The 18042-nt window shown below is 50.9% G+C and overlaps 1 long non-coding RNA gene across 3 annotated transcripts in view; it reads left to right on the top strand.

Annotated features, from left to right (window-relative positions):
- Nucleotides 1–6924, top strand: part of LOC116873267 — a 130653-nt gene extending 123729 nt beyond the window's left edge. For all 3 annotated transcript variants that reach the window (XR_004383764.1, XR_004383765.1, XR_004383766.1), the window contains exon 3: nucleotides 6822–6924. This is a non-coding gene — a long non-coding RNA (uncharacterized LOC116873267). The remainder of the gene's footprint in view (nucleotides 1–6821) is intronic.
- The last annotated feature ends 11118 nt before the right edge of the window (nucleotides 6925–18042 follow it).

The following is an 18042-nucleotide window of genomic DNA, read 5'->3' as shown; positions in this document are numbered from 1 at the left end:
CTGATTCAGTGTATGGGGACGTTGTGTGTCAGAGACAACAGGCGTGAGACATGGTCTCCCGAGTGTGCACACACATGGGCACCCAGTTACCGCCTTGCCGCATGAACTCCCGAGGCAGACGACTGCTCCACACAGACCTGGCCTTGAGCCTTGTCTTCCGAACGCCTGTCCGTCTTCTGAAGGGTGATGCTGTGCGCTGAAGGTCTGTGTCTCCCCAGAGTTCTCGGGTAGGGCCCGGATTCCAATGGCAATGCTGTTTGGAGGCCATCAGGTCATGGGGGCGGAGCTTCCATGAGCAGCACTAGTGCCCTTGTGGAAGGCCCCAGAGAGCCCCTCAGCCCTGCCCTCATGTGCGGACACAGCAGGAAGTCTGGGACCCAACAAGGGCCCGCCCCCAACGCTACTGGCATCCTGAGCTCAGGCCGCCGGCTTCCAGAACGGAGCCATGGATTTCTGTCGCTTCTGAGGCCCCCGGTCAGTGGGATTTTACTGCAGTTGCCCGAACAGAGCGGGGCAAACCGCTCGCATTTTCCCAGCTGCTCTGCAACTATCTAGGAGTCCCGCGTTAGGGCATAATGTGGGAGCCGTGCTGGACAGCAGGAGGGACCCACAGAATGGCGCGCATCTTCCATAAACATCCCGAGTAAGTATTGAAATGCATTCTTTTAAGACATTTGCTCTCTCTTGGCCTCTGGTGATACAAAGGCAAATCAGATACCACCCCTGCCTTCAACAGACTCACTGTTTGTAACAGTGCCAGCGGCGGCGGCCGCGAAGCGGGGGAGGGAGCCCGGCATGTCAGGTGAGAGGCGCGCACCATGGACGCTCCCGGCTGGTGACCCGCCGTGGGTGGCGGCAGGTGGCCCAGGCCTACTTCCGAGGGTGCGGCCCACCGAGCACCGGACATGGGAGGGATCTGGGAAGTCTCTGGAGAGTTACATGGTGGGATTTCAGAAGAGGGTTGGGAGATCTGTGATACTGAAATAGAGGAAAAGATGGCTGAACACAAGTGAGACAGGGGCCTCTGTGTTAGAGCGACTCTGAGAAAATGTCCTAGACGAGAGGTCCCATGGGTCAGTAGTGAGAGTCAAGACCCAAGGGACAATTGTAACCAGCCTGACGGACTGAGGCCAGGACGAAGGGACGGTTTGTGTTTCCAGCTCTGCCTCCTACGAGCTGAGCCAGCACATCCGACCGCTTCCCTCACCTGTAATGGGCACAATTTACAAGTTTGTATGGGAAACACTATTAGCTTTATACTGTGATACATGGTAATGTTGTAGCGATGTAATAACTATTATTATTATCATTGAACTGATTTATTATTGAGCAGAGGCCGGCATGATAGAAGCAAGAGTTTGAAGATTCTGCCCACAGGGCTGGACAGACGGAGTAGGATTTAGGGAGGCAGGTGGGGAAGCGAACTCAGCTGAGAGTAATTAGCATTCGGGGCCAGGGCTTCCCAGGGAGGAAGGGTGGCAGGGGTGTCTGCGTCCTCTGGGCTTTGCTTGGGCATTGCCTCTTGGAAAGCTTTGATTTCAGTAAGAATCACTTGTTTCACTGATGGGCAAGGAAATAAACCTGAAAGCCTTAGTGGTTGGAGGTCACCCCTTCTGGGCCGAGTCCCACGGCTGCAGATATCCCAGATTCACATGCCCGCACAGAACCGCAGCTCCCGCGCCGCAGCTGAAGCCGATCTCCGCCGCTCCGCTCCGCCCCAAAACTCGTTACTTCACGCCCTCTGGCGCCTCGAGCTTGGGATCCTTACTGAAAGGAACCAAAATTAAGTCTTAGATTTCTCTAGAACAGCCCCCGTGAGGTTGGGGAAGGAGCTGGGAATGGCCCACCTGAGACCTTGCCCTGGATCTGCTCTCACTTCCCACGGAAACTGGGCCGTCACTGAGACTTCCAGACGTCAGCGCCCAAGTCTAAAAATGGAGGGTTTGACTAAACCGAATGATCGCTAAAGTTACTTCCAGTTCTAATGTCCACTGACGCCAGAAGCTGCGCCAGCTTGCTGCACTGGTAGCTGGGGCTGGGCCTCCGGCGACAGGGCTCAGTGCTCACAAGCAGTCGCAGGTGCGGCAGACCTGACCAGGTAGAGCACGCCGCTGGCGATGGCCGCTGGGGGACCTCTGGGGGCCGCTGGTGTCAGAAGCGACCCTCTCTTCCCTGATGTAACCCCGATTGGCCTTTGTTTTAATTGCCTCTGTCTTTAATTGCTTTTCTATATCATTTTGCTTAATTTGGAAGAATTTTTTTAATGAGCTTGAATGATCTAATTGAGCCTAAATGTGATTTCCTTGTAGCATTGTTTATTGGTGTGTAAACAGCAGATCCCAGAGCCAGCCAAATACAGTGGGAGCTGGGAATGGTGTATCTCTGGGGGGAGTTCAAGTTGCTCGTAATTATTCTGCGACCTCGGAAGTGTAGTTTTTTTAACTGAATTTATTAATCATTCTTTACAGCAGTTGATACATAACTTTTTGAAAATACTCATAGATATTAGAAATTATCATGTTTTTTCAGGGTGTTTTGGGTTACATACGTGTTACATGAGTTTGCTTTGGCGATGTTAAACAATTAGAAGCACATTAGATGGAAAGTGAGAATCTTCTTAGTCCTCCGAATCCCACTCTCTCTCCGGAGAGGATCCCTCTTAGCCGTGGATGGGCGTGCAGTCCGGACGGTCTTCTGCATGTTGACATGTGTTTGCGTGTCAGCCACGGATCAGGGAAGGTTTGCACGAGTGGGGCTCATGGTCCGTGCCCCTCTGTATAGTGTCAACACTCGTGCTTCAGCATGGCGACCCAGCCCTGTCACCACACGGGCCAGTCCCACATCGTTACTTGTAATGATCTAGCCAGCCCACCACGGACAGTTTTCATTTTGGTCGCACACAGTACTGCACTGAGCGGTCATTCGTGTATCCGTGTTAGATGTGACTATAACATGTTTGGTGGCGCTAGGAGCTATAGTTGTCAGGCGACGGTACAGACGTGATTGTCACACACTGCCCAGTTCCAGAGGGTGAGGTGTTCCCCTCACTGCCGTGCAAGCCCGTGTGAGTCCTGCTCCTGGCCTCTCAGCACTCCTGCGGACAGGCGTACCCGCCAATACCCTGTCCTCGGTGTCAGGGTCCCACTAGCTCTCGCTGAGAGCCCACAGGGGGAAAGGAGTTTCCTTTCCTGTGTTGGTTTTGAGAGTCAGTGAGGTGCTGGCTTCTGATATGGGGGTAAGCGTGGCAGGAGCCAGCAACCAGAGGCCAGCTGGAGACAGACCACGTGCATGATGTTTTCATCCACGAGAGCTCCACATTACTGACCGCGTTTTGGGAAATCCTCGCTTGTTAACATGCTGGAGTCAGGGGTCCCACACGGAGCGGAGCCGTCCCGCACGGGAGGCTGCACACGAGGTTGAGTTGGAACGTCCTCATTCTCAAAATACATGGCAGCACTCAGAGGGATGGAGGTTTGGGGCAAATGTGCAGCAGTTTAGATGAGAAATATGTGATGAGGACATGCACCCATATTTAAAAATGCAGAGAAGGAAGGTTCAGACCCCGCATGTGTCTCGACGTCCTGTGGTTTCATCTGGAGAGACCCTCATCCGCTCACTGATGTGGCCGTACGTTCTCACCTTACCTTCCTCATCATCTTTGTCTTCTGACAACGATCTCTTGTTTTACTCTGAAAAACTGAAAACGGACCGGTTCCAAGTCTCATCACCAGCTAGACACTGAGCATGTTCTAAAGCAAAGAACACAAGCAAGGGCGTGGGTTTATTAAAATATCTTGAATTTGGCACAAAGGGAAGCATCGCCTCTATTCACGCAGGAAAGACGGATGGAGAGCCCACCACGTACGAGCAATTTAGTCATCTCAGCGCCGTCCCTGGGCGGTGGGATCTCATTCTCCGGGCAGGCGGGCAGCTGCGGGGAGCACCCACGGGGGCCAGGCCCGAGCCCGCCTGCTGTCACTACACACACTCGTCCCCTCACATCAAGCACACAGAAGACCTTCTAGAGAGTTCTGCCTGTTTGGAGTGCACTGAGCATGGGTCGCGGAGAGCAAACAAAACCAGGTCATGGGCCTCCGGAGTTTCCCCGGAGACCCACCTGAGCCCCTGCGCCTGCTGACTGGGAAGGATTCACTCCCACCTGCCTCATGAGGGATTGTCTGGTTCCTACTGTTCGATGTCGTCAGTCTGAGGAGCAGCACTGTCAAAACACGTCCCTCACTTTCTAACCAATCTCACACAGAACTTTCAGGAGAAAGGAAAGGCAGGAGGCATGTCCTCTGATAGAGAATCCTGTGGCGGAGACGCAGATTGCCAGAGAGACACCTGTATGTGTCATTTAAACACGACCGAGTGAATCGGAAGGTCTCTCTGACGTGAAGGAACCTCAGGGAAGCGATGACGCAGGGACAGGTCATCCAAGCCCAAGGGGCTGGCGGCTGCTGGGGACACCTCGATGGCAGGGCAGGCGCACCTGGGCAAGAGGTCTGCGCCCACCTGTGGCCGGGGCGTCGTGCAGCAGGAAGGCGCTGTCGGGTGATTCCTGCTGTCACTCAGCTGCCGTGCGGACGTGTAGATGACGCGCGACGGTCCGAACAGAGCGCTCACAAGACAGGAATGTGCGCTTCTCTTGTGAACGGTCCCCTGGCCGGGGGTGTCTGTCCCGTGCCAGAGCAAGGCAGGGGACGTTGGTATTCTGGTTTGGGGGAGTTAAAGGAAATACTTTTCATTCTATCCTGGCCCTGTCATTGCCTGAGAGAGAACCTGAATTCAGAGTTTCAATGGCCCCAAAGTGTTCACACCAGTACTGGCTGACATGGCTCCTGCTTATCCAGAAATCATGTATAAGCCGGACGGGCGGCAGGTCACAAATATTGCACGAGCATGACGACTGTATTTTTAAACGATTGTATTATCACTTCAAAACCGTAACATCAAGCGTCTACGTACCTGCCTTAGGAGGATCCGCGGAAAGAGCGGCGTGGGTTTCAGGACGTCGCGATCGTGGGGCTGGTCTGCTGTACCCGCTAAGCGCACGTTGGTCCTCAGCCCTGTGTCTAGTGGCTGAGCACCCGTGTGTGCTCACGGCTCGTCATGCAAGGGTGAGGGCTCCGCACGCTGAGCGATAGTGACCAGGGTGCAGGGCTGAGGACGCACGAGACATTGCTGTTCGCCCCCCAGGGACACTCACCTGCAAAGCCAGGGGGCCTGAAGGGGGCGCGTCTAATGTGAGGAGGTCGGGGGCACCTGCTTCTGTCACCAGAAGTTAAGTGTACAGACCATACTGTGCACAGAAGAACAGTTAGTGTTGAGAAGACTTTCCTGCATTTCTATCGTGTGCACGCGTGTGGGTGCGTGTGCACGCGTGTGGGTGCGTGTGCACGCGTGTGGGTGCGTGTGCACGCGTGTGGGTGCGTGCATGTGTGTCCATTTGTGTGCACTCTGAGCACAGGCGGCCAGGAAAAGACCATAAAACACACTGTTCTCCTCAAAGATTTTCCAGGATAGACGTCTCTGGGCGGCCGCATATGAAACTACGGGTCACAATTTGTATTAAAAGGTTAATGTACCTAAAAACATCACATGAGAATTCCAAACTAATGACTCCTGACTTTGATACGCAGAAAAACACACTCGCGCTCATTTTATTTTTCAACCTTGAGTTTTCAGGGTACTCTTAAAACCTTTCTAGCTCCCTGTGCATATTTCCAAATTACTCTGTTCCTTCTGTGCTTGTTTTGGTAAATTCTTATTAGGGAAAATAACGACATTTGCTATGGTTGCATTTTATAGGCTGCCCGTGGATTTCCTAGGAAATGGCGTGCTATCTTATTTCAAATCCCACTTGCCAAGCAGGCTGAATGTCTCCGTCATCGTGCAGTAACGTGCAGGAAGGGAAGTACAGTATCTTTTAGAGGATTTATGGTAACTCTGCAGAATGTTAGCTGGTGGGGAGCAGCGCGAGCCCTGGGGCTCTCTTCATTTGCCTGACACACTTCACTGCTGCCCATTAACACTTCTCTGTTATTGCCACAGACTCGACTTAATGAGCTTCTCTGAATTTGGAGGTTTGCACCAGAAACAATAGCTTTACAATGGAGACACCTAGCTCTCTCCACTTTCTGATATCCTGTCCATCTATTTTTGTAAACAAAATAAACTATCTCCTTGACAGTAGAGTTCGAAATGACCTGGGTATTTTCTTTTCCAATTAGAATAGTCAGTAATTCCTAATCCAGAGACAATAGTGCAGAAAACCCGGATAGAGAGTTAATAAATTCCAAATTTGCATTAATGAAGATAATGTCTTTTGTTGTTCTTCCCCTAAAATAAAATTGAGTTGACATCTAGAAAAACCCTTGCCATCAACAGACTGTGTTTTGTTATGAGTGAAATCACATTATTTCCAAGAAATAGTTACACATCTCAAATATTTCTCACTTATTAAATTGTTTCTTAATTGTATCCCAGTGTTAAAAAGGCAGTAACCCCACCACTGGCTGGTGATCAGTCAGTGCAAATGTTCTGTGCACCGTTTCCCTTCACACGTACACATGCGTCCAAACTGGTTACAAATCTTGGATTTCGAAGTAACTGAACTACATGTTTAAAAGCGTTTCCTACTTGTCCGCAAAGCGTTTCCTACTTGTCCGCTGTGGCCTTTCCTGTCGAGGCTCTGAGTGAAACGTGAGTGTGAGCACACGCGTCCTCGTGAGCTGCTCCTCACCACCATGGAGCTCTGTGCTGTAGGGCTGGCCCTGCCCCTCCAGTTAGTGATGTCGCCCTGTTGTTTTGTCTTCTAGAAAATGAGCCCAAGGGAGACTTGGTGAAGTCACGTCGAGGGGCATCTCCAACCCTGACCTCCTGAGGAAGCAGATCGGATCCAAGGAGCACCCAGGCGACCGAGTGCAGGTACTGGCGGTGGCAGCTCTGGGGGGCATGGACGGGCGTCCTGTCCCCTGGGTCCTCCCCATTTGCTGCTCCAAATGGCCACCCTTCCCAGCTTCCTGGTGCTTCCTGGCTTCTCGGGAGAGTTGGAAGTTCTGTCGTACACCACCTCCCGCCAGACAATTCATGATGACAAGAGCCGCTGGCAGTTAAACCAGATGAAGCCTTTGTTACTCTCCCAGTGACGCTGCATCGCTGGGGTGGGCTGTGTGTCCCTCTGGGCGCTGTGAGGCGTCCTGGGGGTTGCGAGCAGGGACGCAGTGGCAATGGGACCCTCAAATGGAAGGGCTCCATTTCAAGTCATTGCTAAAAACCCCACACTTGCTGCAGGAGGGCTTTGTAAAGTTCATCCGCTGTGGTTTGGAGAGTCGGGGTGGGGTTTGGCCGATTGCTGCCTGGGCAGCACGTGGTTTTTTAGAGACGCTCATGAGCTGGAGGTTGACATGATTGTAATGTGAGCAAAATCTCGCCCATGTGAAGTCTCCGCTTCTGAATGCGTACATGGAACTGATGTCCAAAGCTCTGGTATTATCTTCTCAATACCCGCATTCAGGAGTCCATTTTGCACATGTTACTTTGCTGGAGAAAATAAGACGACTCTGGCGGGATGGTCATTTCTTAGGAGGCTCTATGAGGGAAACTCCGGCATGCCTTTCAAGGTTCACGGTGCGATGGGAATTCATCCGTCTGCCGGCTCCCCATTTGCCTGTCTGATGACAGAACTACTCACCACTCCGTGGAAATTAGGGCAGGCATTGGTTTCCACATGCTGCAGCCCTGTGGGTGTTGCCGTCTCTCCGGGTTTCATGAACTAGCGTGGCAGGTCACCGCTGCTCTGGTTGTTCTCAAGTGCTACCCCGTTCTCTTTCCCTGAAGAGCCCGTTGCACCCATCGGTCCGGTTTGGGAAAGGCTAGTTATGGTGAATCACCATTTCCCTGGAGTTTTTAAAAACCTATTCAGCCGAGCTTTGTTAAAGTCCTGCTTGACTCTGAAGTCGGTTAATGTTTCTGGCAGACAGGCTGTGCTGTTCTATCAAACCCCGTCGCGTTTTGGTCTATGTAAAAGAATGTTTGATGGAATATATCGCTGGGTCTAATTTTCAAATGGGGATTCATTGAATTGGCATTTCTGGCTTGGAGTTAAATGTGTACATCAAAACGATGGTCACCAGCTCAGGGTCCTATGACACATTCAAATGCAGATCTCGCCATGAATTAGCAAAATGAAACAAAAAGGAATAAGCTAGTTTTCAAAGAGAAATCCACGTCTACACCCAACCGACTGGGCCTTGAGTAGGCTCCTCGGTTGAGGGATCTCAGTGACAGTGACCAGGCAGGTGGTTGGACTTGGTCAGGGAAGGTAAGGAGAGTCTGAGGTCTTGGTCCCCAGCCTGTCTGTCCTCTTCTCGTGTCTGTCGCCATCACCAAGCAGGCCCCGGAGGTGCGTTGTCTCTGGATGGGAGGGGAGTGAGGCAGCCCCCTGACCGTCCCATGGGCTCCGGTGGCAGTAATGACAGCAGGAGCACAACTGGCACGTGTGGGACTGGCGCCAGTCTCTCCCCAGCAGAGCGTTGGTGATCCCACGCCTGACATCAGCGCAGGAAATCTCTGCAAAGCCCAAGGAACACGTGTGCGTATCCTCTGTGATTTCCGGAGAGTTCTCCTCCGCACTGTGGTCCTTTACAGAGTAGTGTTTGGTCCTGAGGGGATAATCAGCCCGTCCTCCCTATGTGTATGTCACAAGCGCAGGTCCCTGGGTGCGGACGAAATAAGGCGGTGGGTTGAGATAAGCAGGGAAGCCTTCCAGGGTGGGAATACTCATGTGTGAGTGCAACAGCGTCCGTGAGCGAAGTCCGCGCCGTCACATGACCGCTGTCACATGACCGCCAGGAAGTCCATAAGTCATCATTTGCATTGATCAAGGTCACAGACTCTTTCTGTAAAGGACCAGACGGTAAGTACCATTGGCTTTGTGGGCCCAGCGGCAAGTACAACACTGCCATCGTGATGGGAGAACAGCCACAGACCATATGGAAACAAACGGGCCTGGCCGTGTTCCAATAAAACTTTATTTACAAAGTCAGCAGCAAGCGGACTTGGCCCTCAGACGGTAGTTTCCCAACCCATAGTAAATACCTAAATTAAGATGTCCTCGATAACCACAGTCATTTTTGGAAAACAGAGTATAACTCTTACTCTCTTCTCAAAATTTATTACTTGCGAACTCACACAATAGTGTCTAAAATTATTGTCTGCTGGCACGTTGCTCCACAGACAGACACGCTGCTGAGTGCGAGCTGAGCTGTCAGGATGGAGCTGGAAGAAGCTGCAAGAAGGCCAGATTCTCTCTCCGCAGAAGTCAGGGCAGAGCACGGGAAGGCTGCGAGAGTGGAAGAGGAGAGCAAGTTCCAAGCATTTTTAGGCCTACGCCAATCTGCCTGCCAAAAGATATCTTTAAATTATCTTGAAAACTGCATGGATGTAAGATCTAATGCAAACCAACACACACAGGTACTGCCCACCTGGGCACACCCGGGGGTCAGGAGTCAGACCCTGATGCTGAAAGAGCGCTAACGCCTGGGGCGCTCAGAGGTGCTGGTGCATACGCCTCCGTGCAGGTCCTGGGCTTAGGATGGAGCAACACACACTACCTGGTAACACGTGAGCCATTTGGTCTGCCTTCCCATGCACCCTGTAACTCCAGAAGGAATCACAGTGAGCACGGGGGCTGGAATGCTGACCACAAGACAGGATTTTCTAAAATAGCTGTAGATTTTACATCAGAAGCCCCATGAAGGGATTAACCTTCAGGAGGACTTTAATGATGCCGTAGACTATTTTTAAAGGGCTATCTTCTGTGTGTCTCCAACTTACCTTGTTTGGGTGTGAATTAGTATAAATCATTTAGTTAAAATGCAGAACGTTAACTGATATTTTCCACTGAAACGATTTGCTACAATGCATGTATCTTTAAAGCAGCACTTTGACAATTAATAAATTATTTCAGAAGAGATCAGGAGAGAATGCAGAGTAGAAATTGGTAGAAACACCAGTCACAGACATGGGGCAGTCAGTTGCCCCCAGTAGTTAAGAAAGGAGAGGTCTGTTAGGTTCACATGTAGTCAGCGTTGGGCAGAAATTTGGGTAAAAAGTTGGAAGCAATCAGACCAGGGAGCAAATCCCGATTCTGCCGCACTATCTGAAACTTTGGAAACGGTGCCTAACTCCTGGAATCTGAGCCTCAGTTTCCCCATAAGTAAAATGGGCATAATAATAGAGTTTCTTCTTAATAGGACCATTATAAAGATTAACTGATGTACAGAGTCTATAAAGCAGTGAATTTAGTCATTGAAATGGAAGGTAATTTTTAATATGTCAGGCACCTGTGCTGTTTTTGGAATGGACAGTGGGTTACCTTTAAATTGCAGACAGAGGTACGCTGATTCCCTTTCAGACTGGGACTCTCGGAGGAACGGCATCACCAAGGACATCTCCTGGTTCTGGGGTCTGGGAGTCAGCATTAGAAAGGGTAAAGGGTCGAGGTGGATCCAGGCTTTCTGATCTCTGGGAACAAACTCTCGGGAAAGGGAGAGCTGCTGGCAGACAGCCAACCCATGAGCAATCCAGAAACATCACTTCTGGATTTGACGTAAAACAGTCAGGACGTCCCTCTCCATCTTGGCTCATGCATCCGAAGGTTTTGGTGTCAGCTTAGCATTTGGAGGGCGTGGGTGTTCTGACATCGAGACATGTCCTGTTCATACTCCAAGCTCTTGGCATCATGCTGGCCGTGTGCCTCGGGCTGCTGGCGTTGGTTTCACCAGGGAATAAGTGGATTATTGCGCCATGTGAAGACATGTTATCGTGTGTTTGTAACACAGAGAAGCTGAGAGAGAACCGCCATGAGTGCATGTTCTGAGATGTGAGAAGTAGGAGACACACTCTCTGTACTGTGTCCCAAGGTCATGTAGTGAAGGTGTGAAATATTTGCATATATACACTCATGCATGCACACGTATACACATCGATTGTGTGTGTGCATATGAACAAAACACATATGCACGCATATACATGTGTGCACACACATCTGTATACATGCACATATAGGCATATATGCACACACATATACACACATACACATGCATACAAGACATACATGTACGTGCATAGACACACATATGTATATACACATACATACGGGCGTGTGTGTTGTGAGGGCATATACATGTACGCGTATGTTTGCACGCATGCACATATATACATGCATGTTCCTGTACATATATACATCTACATACACATATACACATGCATGCCTGTTTTTGTTTTTGTTTTTTTTTACTGGGGGTCAAGGGTGGCAGGAAACTTTACTTCTCGCTGTGTGTCGGTGTTTTCCACTTACTTCCCTGGTGTGTGCGTTTAGTCCCACCTTAAATGAAATACGGTGCGTCCACTCAAGGCGTCACCTTTGGCCTTTTCCACCAAACACACCACTCATGGAGAGGCTTACGAGGAGTCAGACCTCACTTTTCTTTGTTTGGCCCCATAACATCTTGCAAAATGCCCACTCGTGAATCTGAACACGGCCATTTGTTTTCTTGGGCCATTCTGGTTCTATGTTTCTCATAGATAAAGGAGGAGGGAGGACAATTAAGGATATTTAAAGGAAATAGATGCCTATTTTTTAATGTAATGAATTGTTTAATATAATGAACTGTTCAATCAATGACTGTCATTGTCCAGTCACCAGCCAGTCACATAAATGTGTGATTTTGTGCATTTATTCAACCCATTTTTGAGTTAACTACATGCCCAACATTACAGATATGAAAAATGGAATTACAGAACTCTGACACCAAGTTGTTTATGCTTAACCATCTAATGGGCAGGGGTGCACATATACCAAAACAAACAAACAAACAAACAAAACAAAACTGTGAGAAGAGCTAGAAAAGTGGGATGTATAACGCAAGTGATTCAGCCTCCAAAGTGGGCAAGTGTAATATCCTGGGGAAGGCAGGTAGGGTCCTACAGAATTAATCGGGGCCACGCTCCGAGGGTGCCTATCTATTTTTCCAAGTCATGTGGGTATTTTAGACTTAGCACCAGCCTCTGGAGACCCAGAGTCTGGGATGGGAAGCAGGAAAGCGTGTGGGCTCTGAGTTCGGGTTAAGTGCTGTGGCCAGTGGGGACTGCGGATAAGTTTCAGGGAGGGGAGACGGGAGCTGACCTTCCCCTGATGAAGACCCGTGAAGGGTGGATTCAGGAGCGAGAACAGAAGGTCTGTTGTGGGTCTCAGCCAGGGCCGGGCCGGTTGGGATGAAGGTGCAGACGTTGTGTGTGCAAGGGAAGGAGAAATGCGGGTGCGGTGTGCCACCACTGGGGGGCGTGACTCAGAGCACCGAACAGCTTGGCCCTGATGGCAGGGAGAGGCCCTCTGCTGCGACTCTTAGAACCACTCAGTGTTTTCACCTATAAAATAGCTTCGCGGGGTTGTTGATGACGCGGGGAACAGCACACGCGGCACACAGAGCCCCACGCTAGCACACAGCTCAGGTTCTTTACGTAGTGGTTACTGTTGTCATTATTCCTAAAGAACCAAGACATCCTTGCTTCGTCGTAAGATTAGGGCAGGAGTAATCTGATTTACATCCATGCTGTGCTTTCTGCTACTCAAATCAAAGGGCCTCACTCTCCACGCAGCTGGGAGGACGCGAGGAAGCACTCAAGAGCGGATGTAGAGAGGTTTCAAGGATACTTTGTTACCGAAAAAAGCAAGATGCGGAAGAGAAGCAGAAATATGAACACACGTACAGATATTTGCTTGTATTTGCATAAAAATTCTAAAAGGGCAGACAAGAAGCAGATACAAATGTTTACGTGAGTAGTTACTACACAGAAACCAGCAGGTCTGGGGGGCTCTTTTTTATTTTCTTGCCTATTCTTTTTGCATTAATATTTACACCGTGCAAATGGAAGGAAGGAGAGACAGGAAGAGGAGGGATGGAAGGAGGGAGAGCGGGGATCCACAGCAGGGAAACAGGAGGGAGCGAGGAAACTCGGGAAGGAGCAGAGACTGTCCTCAGCTGCCCTGGTCACAGCACACGCACGGACTCCCCGTCCTCACCTGCCCTCACCTGCTCTCCCACGCTCCGCCCCTGAAGTCCTCCCAGTGAACATCTGTCTTACCACATACAAACTAAGAATCTACATCACTGCTTATTCACTTACTCAGTAAGACTTATAATTTAAACTCTAAAGTTTTAAAATTATTAAAAGAGAGTGTTTTCTAACACAACACTCAGGAAATCAGCCTGGACGAAAAGGACTGGGAGGAAGGACAGCAGCTGTAGGAGAAAGTCTTCAGGTAGCGAAGGGAGAAGGACAGCTAAGATACGGTTCAGAGGGGGACGATCTGCAGAGAACCGACTATGCATAATTGGAGGAGATATAAATGTGAATATATGTTTTATGATATGATTGAAACAATATTAACTTCCTTTTGCATTAAAATTACACTTAGCTTAGGGAGGAGAATGCGGTTTTTCTCCCTGAGGGGTAAATTTTGAGAATTTAGGCAGGAGTGGTCATGATGTCTGCAGCCCACTTTCAAATAGTTCAGGAATCCACGTGCATGTGGGGGGGTGTGTCTGTGTGCTTGTGTACGTGTGCATCTGTGTGTATCCACGGGGCATGTGTATCTGTGTCCATGTGTACGTGTGCATGTGTGCGTGTGAGACAGTGAGCACGTGCGGGAGGTGTGTGTGTGGCACTCGGCAGTGTATATAATATGGTCCATGAAGGCACAGGGCGACCCTATTGCACCCAATTTTCTTGAGTATTTATTCCTCAAACATTCACTGAAAATGTCACAAACCGAGGGCCACGTGGGGGGCTCAGTCCGTTCAGCATCTGACTCTCATTTCTGCTCAGGTCGTGATCTCAGGGTCCTGGGATCCGGCCATGTGTCGGGCTCCACCGCTTCATGGGGGATCTGCTTTCCTGCTGCTCCTTCCCCTGCTCGTGCACACACTCTCTCTAAAATCAACAAATAAATCTTTAAAAAATAATAAAATGATACAGTCAAAGAGTAGAACTCACAGTCTCCTCTGAGACTTCAGTGAAGATGAACCATCTTTGGGGCAGGGCGGTCTGTGCCCTGCCCCCGGTGAGCCGGGACAGCCGGCCAGCACTGTCCCCGGGGGACGCAGCTCTGAGTCAGCTGACCGGCACCGAAAACCGTGACTTACAGCTGGTGAGAAAGCAGCCTCTGCACGGAGAGCTCTCCAAGCCCAGAGCACGGATGCACCGGAGCCGCCAATGAACTTTGAACACACGGTCCTTCCTGCTCTGCCACGGTGCATTCACTTGATTGGTTGAAATAAACGTCATTGTGACAGGATGCTCGGTGTGGTCCGTTGCGGACAAGGGAATGCCGCTGTGAGGGCCCAGGGGCAGGGAGTCCCTCCTTTCCAGCAGCAGTGCGTGTGCTTTTCTGAAAAGTCCAGTTGTCATCTGGCGATGGCTTATCTCTTTTCTCACATACTCTGATACCCTAAGCGAGATGTCAGCATCTTGTGAAGACCATGTGTCTTTAATTCGCTCTAGCACAGAGACAGAAGGGACTGTGGGTCGGTCAGTGCTTCCGGAGGGCACTGCTCTCAAGACCCCTGGGTCTCCAGGACAGGACAGTACGTAAGAGCAGAACACACGCGTCATCGACCCCTGGCTCAGGGTCAGGCAGGGGGGACCTGGGAGCCACGCAGGCTGACAGGGAGCCACACGAGGACGCCGTGACACCTGCTCCATTCCACACGGTGCAAACCTCCTTCACCCAGACAGCATAGGACGTAGCACTGAGGACACGAGGAAGTCAGAGCCTCAAGAGCTTCTTCCAAAGACCTAGAAAAGCCAACATGCCGGAAGGAAGGAGGGAAGGGAAGGATGAAGGGAGGAAGGAGGAAGGGAGAGCAATGGAAATAAAAGTATGGACCTCATTCTGCGAAGAAACAGATGAGCAAACAAAACCTGCTTAGCTCAAGTGCTCAAACACATTGTGGCATCATTATAATAAAGCAAATTAATTCCCTAATTAGCCAACCTCTCACCAAGAAGCTAAATCCTGTTCACTATTCTCCATTCAGGATCCACGACAATAATATTTACATAAAATATATGTGTACCTCTTTAAATTAGAGACGTCGCCATGTTTCCATAGGCATGGCCTTGAGGTCATGGTCCTTGCTTGAACAGTGTCCCATGTATGGGATTCCAGGACAAAGAATCATCCATGCCTCCCCGTGAACAAGATAAGCAGTAAGTTTGCTTTTCCCTTGTGCACACTGTAAAATGTATTCCTGGCTTCATGTCTCCTTCAGTACGTACCTCCGTGATCGCTTGACAGGCTGAGCCCAAGGATGACAGCATGAGATGTCAGAGTCATTTTGTTTGTTTGTGTTGTTTTATTTTTTGCTTTTCACCATTGAAAGCAGAGGATATAAACTATTTCAGTTATAAATCCTTCAAGTGCTTTGTCAGAAACTCGCAGCTAATGACTTGCTCTCACAGAAAATGAAAGTACCTGTATCTTGAGCAGGTGGGGTAAGAGGTGGCCCTCCCAGCACATGGGAGGACAGTACCAAGGTCCCTATACCCCCAGACTCGGACAAGTGGCAAACCAGAGACCCCCCCAAGCCCCCGTCAGAGTGGTGATCTGCCAAGCCACTGGAGTGCGCTGGGCTGTCCCGGTGTTTGTAAGATTCAGCACCATCCGACGTCGTCAGGACACACCAGGGGTTGAACAGGTGAACTCAGAAATACAGCCAGAGCACCACAGCACAAGCTCACTGCTTGCTTGTCTCCTGGCATGAAGCCGACCGGGCAGCCCCCCACCCTGTGGCTCTGACATCGGAAATGTGTGGCCTTCCCGAAAGCAGTGGCCTCCGGGGGTTGTGCAGCAGGTTTGGGGCCAGGCTGACCTGTTCCCGATCCTACCTGGAGAGAAGCTGGGGAGTCCAGACCCCTGCCCCCAGCTGGCAGGCCAAGCCCATGCCTGCTGCCCTCCCTGGGCAGGTCAAAAGGCCACCACCATCGGGACCGTCCATCAACACAGGCCACACGTCGCCTACCAGGAAGGGACAAGGAGCCTGCTGACCCAAGTCTCTGGGTCCAGCTGTCGCTTCTCCCTCAGACACCTGTAGACAGATTCTCCCCCAAAGGCCTGTCTGGGAACACGGAACTGGTGAGTGTGAGTCTGTCCCTGCGTGTGCCTGCTTCTGAAACCACACCCAGTCCCGAACCACGTTCTCAGGAGTGGCCCCAGGACCATCTTCAGGAGCGTCTCCTTGGCTGTTTTCCCACAGATCCGTGACCTCCACTCAAGACCTTCATGTCAGGATTTCTAGGAGCAGGGCCTAGACATAAAATGTCTGACTAACAGCCCGCAGAGTCTGATGTACGCTGATAAAGGGCTGCGTCCCTAGAGCAGAGCCGCATCTCGGAGCCGGTGCATCCCTGCCTGCCAGGCTCCCTGGAGGCTGGCTCTCCCCTCTGTCGCACTTGGTTCCCAGGGCCCAGGGAGCCTCTGCACACGCACTTACCTCTAATTCCATCACCTGTGACCTGGCAAATACAAGTACTCATCCTTCTCTTTTCTCAAAGACTGTTTTTTTTTGTTTGTTTGTTTGTTTGTTTGCATTTTGTGTTCCTGGTTGTGGAAGATTTAATGCACGCACAATGCTTGTGAGCCTTGATTGTGCGTCCTGGAGCTCTGAGGACGGCGGGCCTGTTCCCTGGACCCCCTGCCCCTCTTGCCTCCCCACACGTGAGCACTCTCAACCAAAGTCACGTCTGTGCATGACTGCATCCTGAAAAACTTCAGTTGGGATTTCTAGAATATAAAGGCTCTTTTTGTAAAAGCACAACCCCCTTCTGAACCTCGTCATCAGATACCTGGTGAGGATTTAAGTTCCCAGATTGTCTCACAAATTTATAGTTCGTGTGAGTCAGAATCCAAATCAAGCCCATGGCGCATCTTGTTGAGATGTGACCCTGCAGCCTTGCCTCTGGAGCCTACCGTCATGAACCTGGGCCTCTCATCTCGTTGGGGGACCCATGGTCTTGTCTCTGCTGGCTACATCCTTGCAGTGTTGGTTAATCTGTCCATCTGTCCCTCTGACCCTGTGTCTCCTACAAGCTGCTGGTCAGACTAGAGCTCCGTCGGGCTGGGATCATTTCCGTGAGGGTCCCTGCTCCATGACAACGAGAAGGACACATACGGCCTCCGTCAGGCCAGTCCCCTCTGAGCAATGCTATGCTGGTCCATGGGTGCCCGAGCTGGGCAGGTTACTCGCCTAACCCTCTATCAGAGAGTCACCCGCCAACCTTTTCTCCTGATGGTTGAAAACGGTGCCTGTCGGTGTGTGTCGCCTCCATCCACTATCGCGTCGGGCTGGCGAGAGTAATCTACGAGGTCTTCCTCACTTACAAGGTAGAACGCTTCCATAAAGAAAATGTTCCTTCTTCAAGTATTGGCTCCTTGTACACAAAAACAAACTAAATTCCTCCGTCACTTTACCCCCTTCCCATGATGATACCCTTCTCTTTCAATGAGGATTATAAATTCTAAAAAGTGAAAGACGTTTATTGGAGCAAAAATCTGGTATCTCATGAGGTTTTGCTTCTGTTTGCAAAGCTTACAGAGTCTTTTATGCACATACTCACAGAGTTGATGAAAAAATAAGGAGGAGCATTTTCTGGAGTAGAGGGCTGTGGGGGCTGTGTTGTGGCCACAGGCATGACCTCACTTACACCTGCCAATGACCTCGTGCGGTTGAGACAAGGAGAGTCTCTTCTGCCACCAAGGAGCCCCGGGCTGGCTCCCCTGCGCCCGTCTGGTGGAAGTGCTGCCCTGCTCCAGCGCCGGCGGCCCCGCGGGAGCACAGCCCGCATCTCGGCCCTTCAGCCGCGCTCACTCCCCGCTTCTCCCCGCTTCCCGCTTGCTCCCGAGAGACGGACGGGAGAACACCAGCGGCGCAGAGGAGAGCGGCAGCCGTCGCTGATGTCGTGGAGGCACGGAGG

This window comes from Lontra canadensis, unplaced genomic scaffold, assembly GCF_010015895.1.
Source record: "Lontra canadensis isolate GAN:19392208 unplaced genomic scaffold, GSC_riverotter_1.0 scaffold32, whole genome shotgun sequence".
NCBI lineage: Eukaryota > Metazoa > Chordata > Mammalia > Carnivora > Mustelidae > Lontra > Lontra canadensis.
Note: the sequence above shows the minus strand (reverse complement) of the source record. Positions and strands in the feature narration are given on the sequence as shown.